The sequence below is a fragment of the Scyliorhinus torazame genome, chromosome 8 (assembly GCF_047496885.1).
Source record: "Scyliorhinus torazame isolate Kashiwa2021f chromosome 8, sScyTor2.1, whole genome shotgun sequence".
NCBI classification, from domain to species: domain Eukaryota; kingdom Metazoa; phylum Chordata; class Chondrichthyes; order Carcharhiniformes; family Scyliorhinidae; genus Scyliorhinus; species Scyliorhinus torazame.
This window is the reverse complement of record NC_092714.1, coordinates 190,738,546-190,752,703: the sequence shown is the minus strand read 5'-3', so window position 1 is coordinate 190,752,703 and position 14,158 is coordinate 190,738,546. Positions and strand designations below refer to the sequence as shown.

General features: G+C 44.8%; 1 long non-coding RNA gene across 1 annotated transcript; it reads right to left on the bottom strand.

Moving 5' to 3' along the window:
* Positions 1-1,387: 1,387 nt before the first annotated feature.
* On the bottom strand, positions 1,388-13,444 carry LOC140428308 (uncharacterized). Its single transcript, XR_011948748.1, has 3 exons — positions 13,272-13,444; positions 8,318-8,424; positions 1,388-3,998 (listed from the first exon to the last, which is right to left on the bottom strand). It is a non-coding gene; the product is annotated as an uncharacterized lncRNA (long non-coding RNA).
* Positions 13,445-14,158: the final 714 nt, after the last annotated feature.

Genomic DNA, 14,158 nt, shown 5'->3' with positions numbered 1-14,158 from the left:
TGACAGCTGGAGACACTGCAGAGCACCTGCGAGTTAGAGAGCTTCGTGGATGGCACATTCATGGAGGTGGTCACACCGCAGCTGAAAGAAGGGAATGGGTGACCACCAGGCAGTCAAAGAGAAACTCCCAGGCAGGGACTTCAGGAGTCCCGTGGGGTCCAGTTCGGAAATCGGTATTCCATTTGGAGGCTGATGAAAGCATTAGTTCCTCTAGAGAGTGCAGACAGAGCCAAACATCTGGCATCATAAATAACCTGTCTGTACAGGTGGGGAGGAAGATCAATAGTATTTGGGGATTCTATTGTCAGGGCAACAGATAGGTACTACTGTGGCTGTCAATGTGACTCCAGGGTGGTGTGTTGCCTCCCCGGTGCGAGGATCGGGGTTGACACGGAACGGCTGCAGGGCATCCTGAAGGGGGAAAGTGATAAGACAGAGGTCATGGTACTTGTTGGTATCAATGATATAGGTAGAAAGAGGGATGAAGTCTTGCATCAAGAATTCAGGGAGTTAGGCAGGAGATTAAAAAGCAGGACCTCTCGAGTTGTAATCTCGGGATTACCTCCAGTGCCATGTGCTAACGAGTACAGAAATAGGAGAATAGCACAGATGAATGTGTGGGTTACAAATTGGTGCAGGAGGGAGGGTTTTAAATTCCTGAATCACTGGGTCTGTTTCTGGGGAAGATGGGACTTGAACAATGAGGACAGTCTACGTCTGAACCAGAACGGGACTGAAATCCTTGCGGGTAGGTTTACTAGTGCCATTGGGAGGAGTTTAAACTAATTAGGCAGGGGGAGGAGACACAAAGTGTTCGCAGGATAGAGACACAGCGTAACACAGAAAAGCAATCGAATTCATGGTCATCTTGAATGGCAGTACAGGCTCAATGGGTCTTGTTATGTTCACCTGCTCCTATTTCATATGCTCTTATGTTTTTAGCAATTAATTAATCCACAATAACACAAACCAGCTACTGTACATTACACATACAAGCAAATCTAAACACAAACATCAGCCAGCTCAAAGACACAAGTTCACATTAACAAATAAGGAAAATGGAAATGTTCTGCCAGGCTGCAGCATACATGAGCTTGTATCTATCTAGCCAAAGTCAGAATTCCAAAGTCCGCTCTTAGCCAGATGCATTTAGCCACTTTCTTACACAGTCTGTGATTTCTATGCTTTGTTGAAGTAAGCTCCCTGCAATCACTATTGACCAACTGGGGCAGCCAATCCCAAAATTAGCCCCTTTTCAAACTCAGGAATGTGAGCTGAGCTCAGTGCTAGTTTCTAGAATTCAGTGGAGAGAATTTTACTCTGCACCAACACTCAGTTACTTTCAAATCGCCTTGACCAGAAATACTTGGCTGCAGAAAAGGAAAAATACCATACAAAATAGTAATTTTATTCAGTTTCCAGAAAAAATACCAACAACATGTGTATAAATCAAAGACTATTTAGATATAATAGATGTCAAAACAGATAATAAATAATGGGTTTAATTCTGTTAAAATAATTAAAGATATTCCAGAGCTAAAGTGTGAACGCCAGAGTAAAAGAGTGTTAGATGTGGAGTAAGTGGAAAAAGAAAGAGTACAAGGATACCATTCCAATTGCACAGTTTAGCCTAACTTGCCCTTTGGGATACATACTTAAGAGATTGCTCACAATGTTGGTTTTACACTTGCTGAATTTCATTCCCCATTGCAGTCAGTGGAGGGTAATATCGAGCTGGATATAAAATGTTCCATGTGATCTTGTGGGTTTCCTCTCCAGGGAGTTAAGTTCACAATATCCAATAACTGTAACTGTTAATGCACTTCATACATCTCTCTAATATCTTAATAGAGGCAGTAACCAGCTTAAAAGAAATGGGTTCAAGTTTTAGGAGGCAGAGAATATCATACGATTCAACATAATTGCTTTCTAAATGCTACACATGAACTTCTAAGTTATAAATCAAGGGGGAACAATTCCATAAACTCAATGCGAATGATGCCAAAAACTAACACCAGACAGAATATGTGGCCGGCATGGTGGCACATTAGTTAGCACTGCTGTCTCACAACACCAGGGACTCGGGTTCAATTCTACCCTTGGGTGACTGTCTGTGCACGTTTTCACATTCTCTTATGTCTGCGTGGGTTTACTCCGGGTGCTCCAGTTTCCTCCCCAGGTCCAAAGATGTACAGATTAAGTGGATTGGCCATGCTAATTTTGCCCCTTAGGTGCTGGATTCTTTCGCCCGCCCGCCGTAAGATCGCTATGGACGGGACTGGGACCATGTAAAGGTTCATTGACCTCGGGCGGGAATTTCTGGCGCTTGCCCGGTGCCCGGAGAATCCTGCCCTTAATGTCCAAAGGCTAGAAGGGGTTATGGGAATCAAGCAGGGGAGTGGGCCTAGCTAAGGTAGGTTGGTGCAGACTTGATGGGCTGAATGGCCTCCTTCTGCACTGTAGGAATTCTATGAAACACTTATTAATTCAAAGTAATTTTTGGATTAATCAAAGTGGCTGAACAGATAATATGAATTGAAATTTTTTTTAAATTGAGGGGAACTGACTGTATAGTTCTGATAACTGCCTCAGCTGACACTGATGATCTTCGTTAAATATCAGGATGTCTTAACATTAAGACAGTTTAATGTTACTGACAAACACGAGCGACTGAGATCTCCCAGCGGCAAACATGTAAAATTGTCTGTCATTAATTGACTTTATTGCCTGGCCAGGAAGAATATCCAAAGAGAAAAAAAGCTTTGAAATTGTGACAATAAGTGGGTGACTATTCAAAAATCTCAGCTGACATCCCTTTGCCAGCTATTCGACTGGGAGAAACCGTGCAATTAAAATAAATGGACAAAAGAACTAGAGCCTTGTGTTATTAAAATCAATGTTTAGACCAGAATATTTAATGGTACTCCAGAGGAACGGTGAGATAATGCCCTTTGAACATATTCTGAGCTTTGCTTGAACTCTGTGTGAGGCCAATGACTGAGAGGTCAATGGAGGGGGAGGTCAAATGTTGATCCACTGGTAGCTCAGAACCACACTTGCACAAGTAACTTTGTTGTTCATGTTAATTTTTTGGTGTAGATCATCCATTTTCTCATTCAGGACACCATTCCCTAAAGGCAAAGCGATTTCATAAATATGGCTGCACTGTCTCAAAAATAGCAACTTTGGTACCGAGTCTGTGCTGGAATTTGGATCTTGCCGGTTTTTGGGTTGGGAGTTAAGGCCAGGTCGTGGATCAGACTGGGTGGGATCAAGGGTCACTTGTACCACAAGGACAGGTGTGCGAAGCCAATAACTAGTCTACACAACACCACACTAATGCAGCACCCAGCCTAACAAGCCAGCAAGTTATTTTAAACATATTATAGAAATAGAATGAATGCATGAGAATTTCAAAAATATCTAGTTTTCGGACACTGCTGGTTTTTGGATAGCCAAATTTGAGACACTACATGTATTTCATTGGGTGTAAAGCGTTTGGGTTGGACTGTGGAAGGTGCGGTACAAACACTAATCTTTATCAAGCTGTTAACAAGCTTTTGTCAGCTGAGAGTGAACCAGTAATTTTCTATTAGTACTCCTGACTTGATGCTGTCCAGAATGGATGCAGGTTTTCAGGATTTGAGTGTTTAAACCAGTCCCAGTACGTGCTTCCACCCTGTTTACAACACAGACTGGGGTTCTTCTGTATCATTCAGGTATTGTGGGTAAATCTGTGAATTGTCGGTCTGAAAGTTAAATGAGCGTGAGGTCCCTTCAGCTGTTATGTTTCAGAGCAGTTAGAATCCTTCAAAGTCTATTGGCCATGGTCACCAACAGTAGCTAGTCGCAGCCCCCTGCATCGCAGCCTCCTGCATCGCAGCCTCCTGCATCAAAACCTCCTGCATCAAAACCTCCTCCACCAAAACCTCCTGCGTCGCAGCCTCCTGATTCAAAACCTTCTGAAAAATTCCTTCCAGCTGAATGAGCATCTCCTCCTGAACAACAATCAGAAATAGTTATGTTAAAATTAATGCAATTTCCTTGGCTAGGCCAGCATTCATTGCTCATCCCTAATTGCCCTTGAAAAGACAGTTCGTGAGCTGCCTTCTTAAACCCCTGCAGCCCATGTGGTGTAGGTACACCCAAAGTGCTGGCAGGGAGGGTGTTCCATGATTTTGACCCAAGCAACAGTGAAAAACGGTGACATATTTCTAAGTCAGGGTGGTGAGTTAGCTTGGAGAGGAACTTCCAGGTGATGGTATCCAAAGTATCTGCTGCCCTTGTCTCAGATATTGGTGGTCATGGATTTGGAAGGTACTGCTTAAGGAGCCTTGGTGAGTTCATGCAGTGCATCCTGTGGATGCTACACACTGCTGCTACTATTTGTCACTGGTGGAGGGAGTGATTATTTATGGAAGAGATGCCAGTCAAGCGTGTTGCTTTGTCCTAGATGGTATCAAACTTCGAGTGTTGTTGGAGCTGCATTCATCCAGGCGAGTGGAGAGTATCTCATCACACTTCTGACTTGTATCTTATAGATTGTGGGCAGATTTGGAAAGTCAGGAGATGAGTTACTCATCACAGGATTGCTAGCCTCTGACCTACTCTTATATACAGTATTTATATGGCTAGTCCAGTATAGTTTCTGATCAATGGTGACCCCCAGAATGCTGATGGTGGGAGATTCAGTGACGGTAATGCCATTGAATGTTTAGGGGCAATGATTAGGCCGTCTCTTGTTGGAGGTGGTCACTGCCTGGCACTTGTGTGGCATAAATGTTATTTGCCACTTGTGATTGCAACCCTCGATATTATCCAGGCCTTGTTACATTTGGACGTGGACTGCGTCAGTATCGGAGGAGTCAGGTATGGTACTGGATATTGAACAATCATCAGCGAACATCCCCACTTCTGACCTGATGATGGATGGAAGGCCTGTCATCAAAGAAGTAAAGATGTTTGGATCTAGGATGCCACTCTGAGAAACTCCTGCAGTGATGTCCTGGAACTGAGATGCCTTATCTCCAACAATCACAACCACCTTCCTTTGTGCCTGGTATCACTCCAACCAATGGAGAGCTCCCCCTGATCCCCATTGACTTTAGTTTTGCTAGAACTCCTTTTTGCCACACTCGATCAAATGCTGCCTTGATCGAGAGTGGACTGATAGAGCGGTAATTGGTTGGGTTGGATTTGTCCTGCTTTTTTTGTACAGGCTATACATGGGCAATTTTCCCCATTGTGGGGAATTTGCTGATGACACCAAGATTGATGGAGTAGTGGATAATGTGGAGGGCTGTTGTAGGCTGCAAAGAGACATTGATAGGATGCAGAGCTGGGCTGAAAAGTGGCAGATGGAGTTTAACCCTGATAAGTGTGAGGTGATTCATTTTGGTAGGACAAATTTGAATGCGGATTACAGGGTTAACGGCAGGGTTCTGGAGAATGTGGATGAGCAGAGAGATCTCGGAGTTCATGTCCATGGATCTCTGAAAGTTGCCACCCAAGTGGATAGAGCCTTGAAGAAAGCTTATAGTGTGTTAGCATTTATTAACAGGGGGATTGAGTTTAAGAGCCATGAGATTATGCTGCAACTGTACAAGACCTTGGTTAGACCACATTTGGAGTATTGTGTGCAGTTCTGGTCACCTCATTATATGAAGGAGGAACCATTAGAAAGGGTGCAAAGGAGATTTACCAGGATGCTGCCGAGATTGAAGGATAGGTCTTGTGAGGAAAGGTTGAGGGAGCTAAGGCTTTTCTCTTTGGAGCGGAGGAGGATGAGAGGCGACTTAATTGAGGTGTATAAGATGATGAGAGGGATAGATAGAGTGGACGTTCAGTGACTTTTTCCTCGGGTGGATGTAGCTGTTTCAAGGGGGCATAACTATAAGGTTCATGGTGGAAGATATAGGAGGGATGTAAAGGTAGGTTCTTTACTCAGAGAGTGGTTGGGGCGTGGAACGCACTCCCAGATATGGTAGTGGAATCAGACACTTCAGGAACTTTCAAGCGGTTATTGGATAGGCATATGGAGTGCACTAGAATGATTGGGAGTAGGTTGATTTGATCTTAGTTTCAGACTAATTCAGCACAACATCATGGGCCGAAGGGCCTGTAATGTGCTGTACTGTGTTGTACAGTTCTATCTTTGGACTGTGGGAGGAAATAGGACCACCTGGAAGAAACCCACGCAGACACAGGGAGAAAGTGCAAACTCCACAGACACCTAAGGTCAGACTTGAACCCACGTCCTGGTGCTGTGAGGCAGCAGTGCTGACCACTGTGTCACCGTGCTGCGCTAAAACAATTCAAAAAAATCTTCAGTCAGAAGAGATGAATGGATAATTCATCTTGGTCTTTTCCTTAGGTTCCCGGCAACACAGATGCCAGTTTTCAGCCAATCCGATTCACTCCATGTGATATCTAGAGATGGTTAAAGGCACTGGATATTGCAAAGGTGCTTATAATATTCCAGCAATAGTGCTGGAGATTTGTGCTCCAGAATGTGTTGCGCTCCACGCCAAGCTATTCCAGTACAGCTACAACATCCAAGTCATTGATAAAAATCACAAATAGCAGAGGACCCAGCAATGATCCCTGTGGTACACCGCTGGTGACTGGGCTCCAGGATGAAAATTTACCATCTACCACCACCCTCTGACTTCTATGTGATAGCCAGTTACTGATCCAATCGGCCAAATTTCCCTCTGTGCCATGCCTCCTTACTTTCTGCATGAGCCGACTATGGGGCACCATATCAAATGCCTTACTAAAATCCATGTATACGACATCAACTGCTCTACCTTCATCTATCTACTTAGTTACCTCCTCAAAGAATACAATCAAACTTGTGAGGCAAGACTTACCCCTCACAAATCCGTGCTGACTATCCTGGATTAAGCTGTATCTTTCCAAATGATCATAAATCCTATCCCTCAGGACCCTTTCCAATAATTTACCTATGACCAAAGTGAGACTAACTGGCCTATAATTCCTTATAAAGATGTGCAGGTTAGATAGATTGACCATACAAATTTGTCCCTTAGTGTCCTAAAGGTTAGCTGGAGTTACGGGCACAGAGTAGGGGCATGGGTCTAAGTAGGGTGCTCTTTCAGAGAGACCCAATGGACTGAATGGCCTCTTTCTGTACTGTAGGGATTCTAATGAATGCTATAGCTTTATTTTTTGCATTGATGTGCTCACCGCCCATTGAGGATTGGTATATTTGTGGAGCCTCCTCCTCCAGTGAGCTATTTAATTGTCCATCACCATTCACGCTTGAATTGGCAGGACTGTAGCGCTTTGATCTGATCCACTGGTTGTGGGATTGCTTAGCTCTGCCTGTTACTTGCTGCTTTTGCACTTTAGCACACAAGTAGTCTTGTGTTCTAGCTTCACCAGTTCGACACCTCATTTTTAGGTATGTTTGGTGCTGCTCCTGGCGTGCTCTCCTGCATTCTCCATTGAACCATGGCTTGGTGGTAATGGTGGAGTGGGCGATATGCTGGGCTATGAGGTTACAGATTGTGGTTGAGTACGATTCTGCTGCTGCTGGTGGCCAACAGTGCTTCATGGATGCCCAGTATTGAGTTACTAGATATGATCGAAGTCTTTCCTATTTAGCAATTTGGTGGGGACACAAAACAAGATGGAGGGTATCCTCAATGTGTAGGCAGGGCTTTGTCTCCACCAGAACTGTGCAGTGGACATTCCTAATGATACTGTCATGGACAGATGCATCTGTGGCAGGCAGGTTGGTGAGGATGAGGTCAAACATGTTTCCCCCTCTTGTTGGTTCCCTCACCACCTGCTACAAATTCAATCTAACAGTTTTGTCCTTTAGGACTCAACCAGCTCATTCTGTGGTGTTACTACAGACCCACTCGTGGTGATGGACATTGAAGTTCCCCACCCAAAGTACATTTTGCGTCCTTGCCACCCTCAGTGCTTCCTCCAAGTGGAAGAGTACTGATTCATCAGCTGAGAGGGATAGATAGAAGTGATAGTTAGCAGGAGGTTTTCTTGTCCATGTTTGACCTGATGCCAGGAGACTTCCTGGACTCCAGAGTTGATGTTGAGAACTCCCAGGGAACTCCCTCTCGACAGTATATCACTGTGCCGCCATCTTGGTTGGGTCTGTCCTGCTGGTGGGACAGGATATACCCATGGACGGTAATTGTGGTGCCCGGCACATTATCCTTGAGGTATGATTCCATCAGCAAGACTATGTCAGGCGGTTGCTTGACTGGTCTGTGAAACAGTTCTCACAATTTTGCCATGAGCCCCCCAAATGTTAATAATTTGAATGCACCTTGGAATTTACTCCTGTGGGACACCTGCTTCTTCTTCTTAAATTCATTATTATCTTGCTTCGATCTTTCTCCTTTTTTGCTGATGATGGCTCCCATCTTAATATTCCTAAATGAGGTTCCAAAAACAAGGTTAAGTGTTAACATAATTACTAATCATATAAAAACAAAATATTGCAGTTGCTAGAGACCTGAAATAAAAATGGAAGGTGCTGGAAAATCTCAGCAGGCCTGGGAGCATCTGTGAGAGAGCAACCGAGTTAACGTTGAGTCTGTAAGAGTCACCTTTAGAACTGAAGAGAGGTAGAAATGCACGAGTTTTATGCTGCTGACAATTTGGGGAGGTGGAGTAATAGGGAAGGCCGGGGATATGTGAGAGGGTGGGGGAGATTAAATGACAAAGATGCAATAGACCAAAGGCAAAGGGAATGGTACTGGCAATATTTAAAGAAAGTAAAGATTGGCCCAGAGCAGGTGTGAATAGCAGAATAAAGGTCAGCGTGGTCTGAAAGCAAAGTAGCAAAATGTGTTAAGAACGTTAAAGATCTGTGTTGTCTGAATCAAATCAAATGCTGCCAGTGTTACTATTGCTTTAATTTGAGAAAAGATTGGGAGGTCCAGAATTAACCGTCTAATGGAGGGTTTCTTCTGAGGGTAGATGGCTATCTGTCGCAGGTTGATCCATCTTTCCAGAAGCAAGTCTTCCATAAGAAGAGAAGGCATGTAGAGTTGAATTGTGTTTGAAGGCACTAGGTCCATTGTTCCAGTGGTTAACAATGTAGATGAGGGCCAGGCAATTGTGCCTGGACAGAATTCTTTCTGTTGCTATTTGTTTGATGATGAGATGGTTGGCAGGGCAGGCTGATGTCTAGATTTGCTATTCTCTTAAATGAAGAACTGAGATAACTTCCAACAGCTATTACTTAAAGGAATTCAGACAGCACACATCTCAGTCACGTGACGCTAGTTTCGTGTTGACTAAACAAGCCCAATGGTTGAAAGCCATTGGGCTGGATTCTCCGATGTCGGAATTCTCTGTTACGCCGGCAGCGCATCCACCCCCGGGGATTTCCCAATGGCATGGGGCTACCCACAATGGGAAACCCCAGTGGCTGGCTGGCGGGATGGAGAATCCCGCCGCCGACGAGGGGGCGCAATACCAGAAAACTGGTGTGGTGGGACAGAGAATCCCACCCATTAAAATTGGCAGCAGGTAATGTTCAGACCATTAACACTACCTTCAGATATTAGGCGTCACAAATAACTGCCATTGATCATGGCTAGCTGGGACAGATTCTTGTTCCAGGTTCTGAGTGCACCCGCTAGGGGAGGATCGGACTGTGTCCCGCTGGTGCTAGAAGCATTGCTGGGGTGGGATTCCCATGGCTTAGCGATGCAAAAATATGCCCAGCACCGAAAACGCCGGTTTCCATGCAGTTGCGGGTGACAGCTGCCATTTTGACTGGGCGTTCCGATCCCAGTGTCCCCCCTCCCCCCCGCCACCACAGGAATAATTGTCAGCCCCCCCCCCCCCCCGCACCACGCACACATGAGGGTGACCTAACCCCCTCTCTCCCACAAGACCCTTTCAACCGCCAGCCCCCTCCCCCCAGGCTTCCACTTCAGTCCCACCCTTCAATCTCCAGCCCTGGCATTGCTTATGGTGCACTGCCCCCTGGAACTGAGCCCTGGCAATGACTTCCTAGTCTGGCATGGTGGACCTCGAGGGTGGGGGGGGGGGGAAATCAGCCCATGACTCATGTGTCGCTCTGCCCTGCCAGGACCCACAAAGGTCCTGGGGGGTTGGGTTTGCTGGGGCTATAAGTAAGGAGTTGATCCTGAGACGCCACCCTGGGATGGGGCCTCATGCCTGGACTGCCCTTTCCATCCCTGGGCAACCTGAAGATCACTCTTAGCATGGTGATCTCAGGCAGCCCTCTGTTCAAAATCGTCATCCTTTTCTGGTTTAGCTCAGTGGGCTAGAGAGCTTGTTTGTGATGCAGAACAAGGCCAGCAGTGTGGGTTCAATTCCCATACCAGCTTACCCAACAGGCGCCGGAATGTGGCGATGAGGGGCTTTTCACAGTAACTTCATACTTGTGACAATAAAGGTTATTATTGTTATTATCGCTATTTTCTGACCTGTTTAAACTCTGAAGTGGTCTCACTAAGAACTGCTCTGCCTGACAGTTGATGAGCAGACCGAGCAGTTCAGTGAAGAATCAAGCCAGGAACATTTTCCCTTTCCTCACATTTGCTCTGTCAGTCCTATTCTTTTGAAACTGCTGCTTTTTGGAGTGTAGAGCCTTCCTAGAAAGCCCACAATAGGTAGATCATAGATCATAGAATTTACAGTGCAGAAGGAGGCCATTCGGCCTATTGAGTCTGCACTGGCCCATGGAACGAGCAACCCACTCAAGCCCACACCACTTCCACCACATCCCCTTAAGCCAGTAATCCCAATTAACGTTTTTTTGGGCACTAAGGGCAATTTAGCATGGCCAATCCACCTAACCTGCACATCTTGGACTGCGAGAGAAAACAGGAGCACCCGGAAGAAACCCACGCACACATGGGGAGAACATGCAGACTCCGCACAGACAGTGACCCAAGCCGGGAATCGAAGCTGGAGGTGTGAAGCAACTGTGCTAACCACTGTGCTACCGTGCCACCGTAAAAGGTTTCAAATTCCCCAGAGATCCTTTGAAAAGCTAAGCATTCATTCAATTACACAGTGCAGTACCTTTAACTTGCTGTTGATTTACAGCTTAATGGTTTAAGCACAGCAGGCAGGAGGTTTGTTTATTTAGCTTTCCCTTCATGCTTGAATGCATCTGAAGTCCCCTGTATTAATCCTGACTGCAATGTTTATAAACATTATTTTTATGATTGATAGCTCCTGTCAACGGAGATTCCTGGCCATTGTCTCCAGGCTGAAATTTTCCCTTAGAAATGCCGAAACAGCTGATGTAATTCTCTGGATTTGATTGTGAGTAGTCACAAGTTTTAGCATTTTTTAAAATAATGAGCTCCTGGCTCATTTTGGAAGATTAGAAATTCCTCTGCAATGTATGATTGCTCATCATTGAGTCTTGTCCATTAAACAAAAATGAAAATTATAATTTTTACAGAGTAGTCCCGGTGACACAGATATGTATTTATTTTCCACCCTGATTCAACCGGGGACACAAATTTTTAATTTCAGTCAAAGGAGCAGTTCTAACTTTATTAAGGTCTGATTTCCTCCTTGACTATGCAGGAGGATGTCTGGAGGGCAGGTCCCACAACACTGGTAGCAATTGTTAGAAGGTGAGGGATATTGGCCTGACACATCTTGACTGCCGGAATGTTACCTCTGTTTCTCTCCATAGATACTGCCAGATCTGCTGAGTTTTTCAAGCATATTTTTACTTCAGATTTCCAGTATACACAGTATTTTGCTTTTACTTAACTGTTGATTTTCCTTCTTTCCCAGGGAAAGGGATGGTGGAGGGGACAGAGAGTCATGCCTCAATCCAGAACCACAATGTGTTGGATGAGGCTAGGAAAGCACTGGGGTGTGAAGTTCCTTTGTGGGTGCTTTTTAGCAACTGGATCAAGTGCTTGACAACCAATTGTGGTGTTGTGTTTCTTTAATAAGATATAAGAGGATCAAATATCAGCACCCATGGGAATTTGCATCAGAACATTCAAAATTGAGAGGTAGGAAAATGCTATCAAGTCCCTCACAAGGTCAGAATGTGCAAAGTAAAGTAAAGAACCTCCTCCGACAGAAGGCATGACATCTCCTGGGTGAGGGGGAGGCAATGTTGTAGTGGTATTGTCACTGGACTAGGGGTCACAGGTTCAAATCCTGCCACTGCAGATGGTGAAATTTGAATTCAATAAAAATCTGGAATTTTAAAAAGCCTAGTGATGACCATGAAACCATTGTCGATTGTCGTAAAACCCACCTGTTTCACTAATGTCCTTTCGAGGAGGAAATCTGCCATCCTTACCTGGTCTGGCCTATATGCGACAAGATCCACAGCAATAGGGTTGATACTTAACTGCCCCTCAAGGGCAATTAGGAATGGACAATAAACACTGGCACAGCCTGCGATGCTTGAACATTTATGTTAAAAAGGCAGAAAAAATGCCCTGGCCAATTAATGAAAATAATCTGGAGAAATTTTCTTGGACCCCTCTCAATGATCGCAAACAAATCCAGGAGAACAATTAGCCATGGTTGTGCAATCTTATCATTTGCTCGCCTTTTATAAGACAATTAACTGAAATAGAAATGTCTCTATTCCAGACATCTATTTGTCACAACGCAGAGATCATTGTTTCATTCATCATCACGCCTTGGCTATAACTACTGCTGGAGTGTACCGTTGGAATGTATTGTTGGAGTGTATAAGGTGTCTTTCATTTGTGAGCAAAGGTAACTAGGTGTTTGGTAGCATCGAATAACAGCAGTAGTACTTTTCGCCATGAAGAATTATGAGGTAGGAGCAAGTAAAGAAAAGGTTGCTGGGATACTTAACATTTGTTAGCCTAGGGCAAAGAACACAACACAAAAACTAGTCCACAGTGATTAGAGGTTTACAGGTGTCAGTCACTAGAATGGTAAGTAAGAGATAGGAGATCTATAACCCTTAGCACTTACCGTAATAGCAACTGCAGGTAATTCACTGGACTGTCGAGGTACACAGGGAGTCGGTGGGTGGGGTATACAGTGGGGGTGGTGATTAATCAGACATGTTCTGACCTCCCTTGAGAATCTGATTAACATGGTCCTAACCTTGGGTTGTGATCTCCCTGTGCGGTTTCAGACTCTACCAGCGCCGTACCGATCCTTTGACGTCACTTAGACCATCCTGAGTTCTCCAGTTTGGTCCTTTCACACTCGCCCACATCAGTCCGGTCAGGCTAACTGCCCTATCCAAAGGTGATAAATTTAAATGTACTCACCCGTCTTGCAGTGCCGTCCCCAGGTCCTGAGGGGAGTATAGTGCTGACTGCGCCAAAATCAAGACCTCGGAGACTCGGTTTACGATTGAGCCTCAGTCAAACCTAAATCAGAACTCCAATCCCAGAGTTATTGCGTTGTCTTTTATACATAAAGTTCCTGTCCTCACATGATTGAGGGTGTGTTTTTGGTCACATGGGCTCACATTCTAACACAATAAATGCACAGTGTTTGAGATTAACTGCCCCGTTCTGCTGCATGCCTTGGCATTCCATCTCATTACCTTCAGTTACTTTTATAATAAGTGCTAAGTGTTGTAATCTCCTGTCCTTAGTTAGCATTCTAGTGACTCACACCTAGATACCTCTAATCACAGGGCTCACATCCACTGTGGGCTAGTCTGGACACATTTTTCTGCCTTGTCTTTTGTCCAGGGCCTAGGCTAACAAATGCCAAGTATCCAAGCAACCTTCATTTTACAGGCTCCTTCCTACCTAATACCTTTTCATGGCTAAAACTACTACTGCTGTCATGTTATGCTACCAACGCCTAGGTTACGATAATGACGCAGAGGAGGCCCCGATGGTAAACATAAGATAGATTTATTCACAAGTATTTACAATGGTCTGCATTTTTAAAAATGTTTTTATTAAGGATATTTCTTATTATACAGAGCAAAGATGAGCGTGAACATTCACAGAAAATACATGCACCGGTTATCTTTCGCTATACACATCAGTTACAATTGCTTGTTTTTCAACAGGTGCTTAGTTTTAGTTAGATCTCCTGCTCCCCCCTCCATCCTTTCCTCCTGATCCCCCTCCATCTTCTGCCGTCTGGCATGCCTTCTTCATTCATCGGGTCCTCCAACCTATTCCTGTTGGGGTGC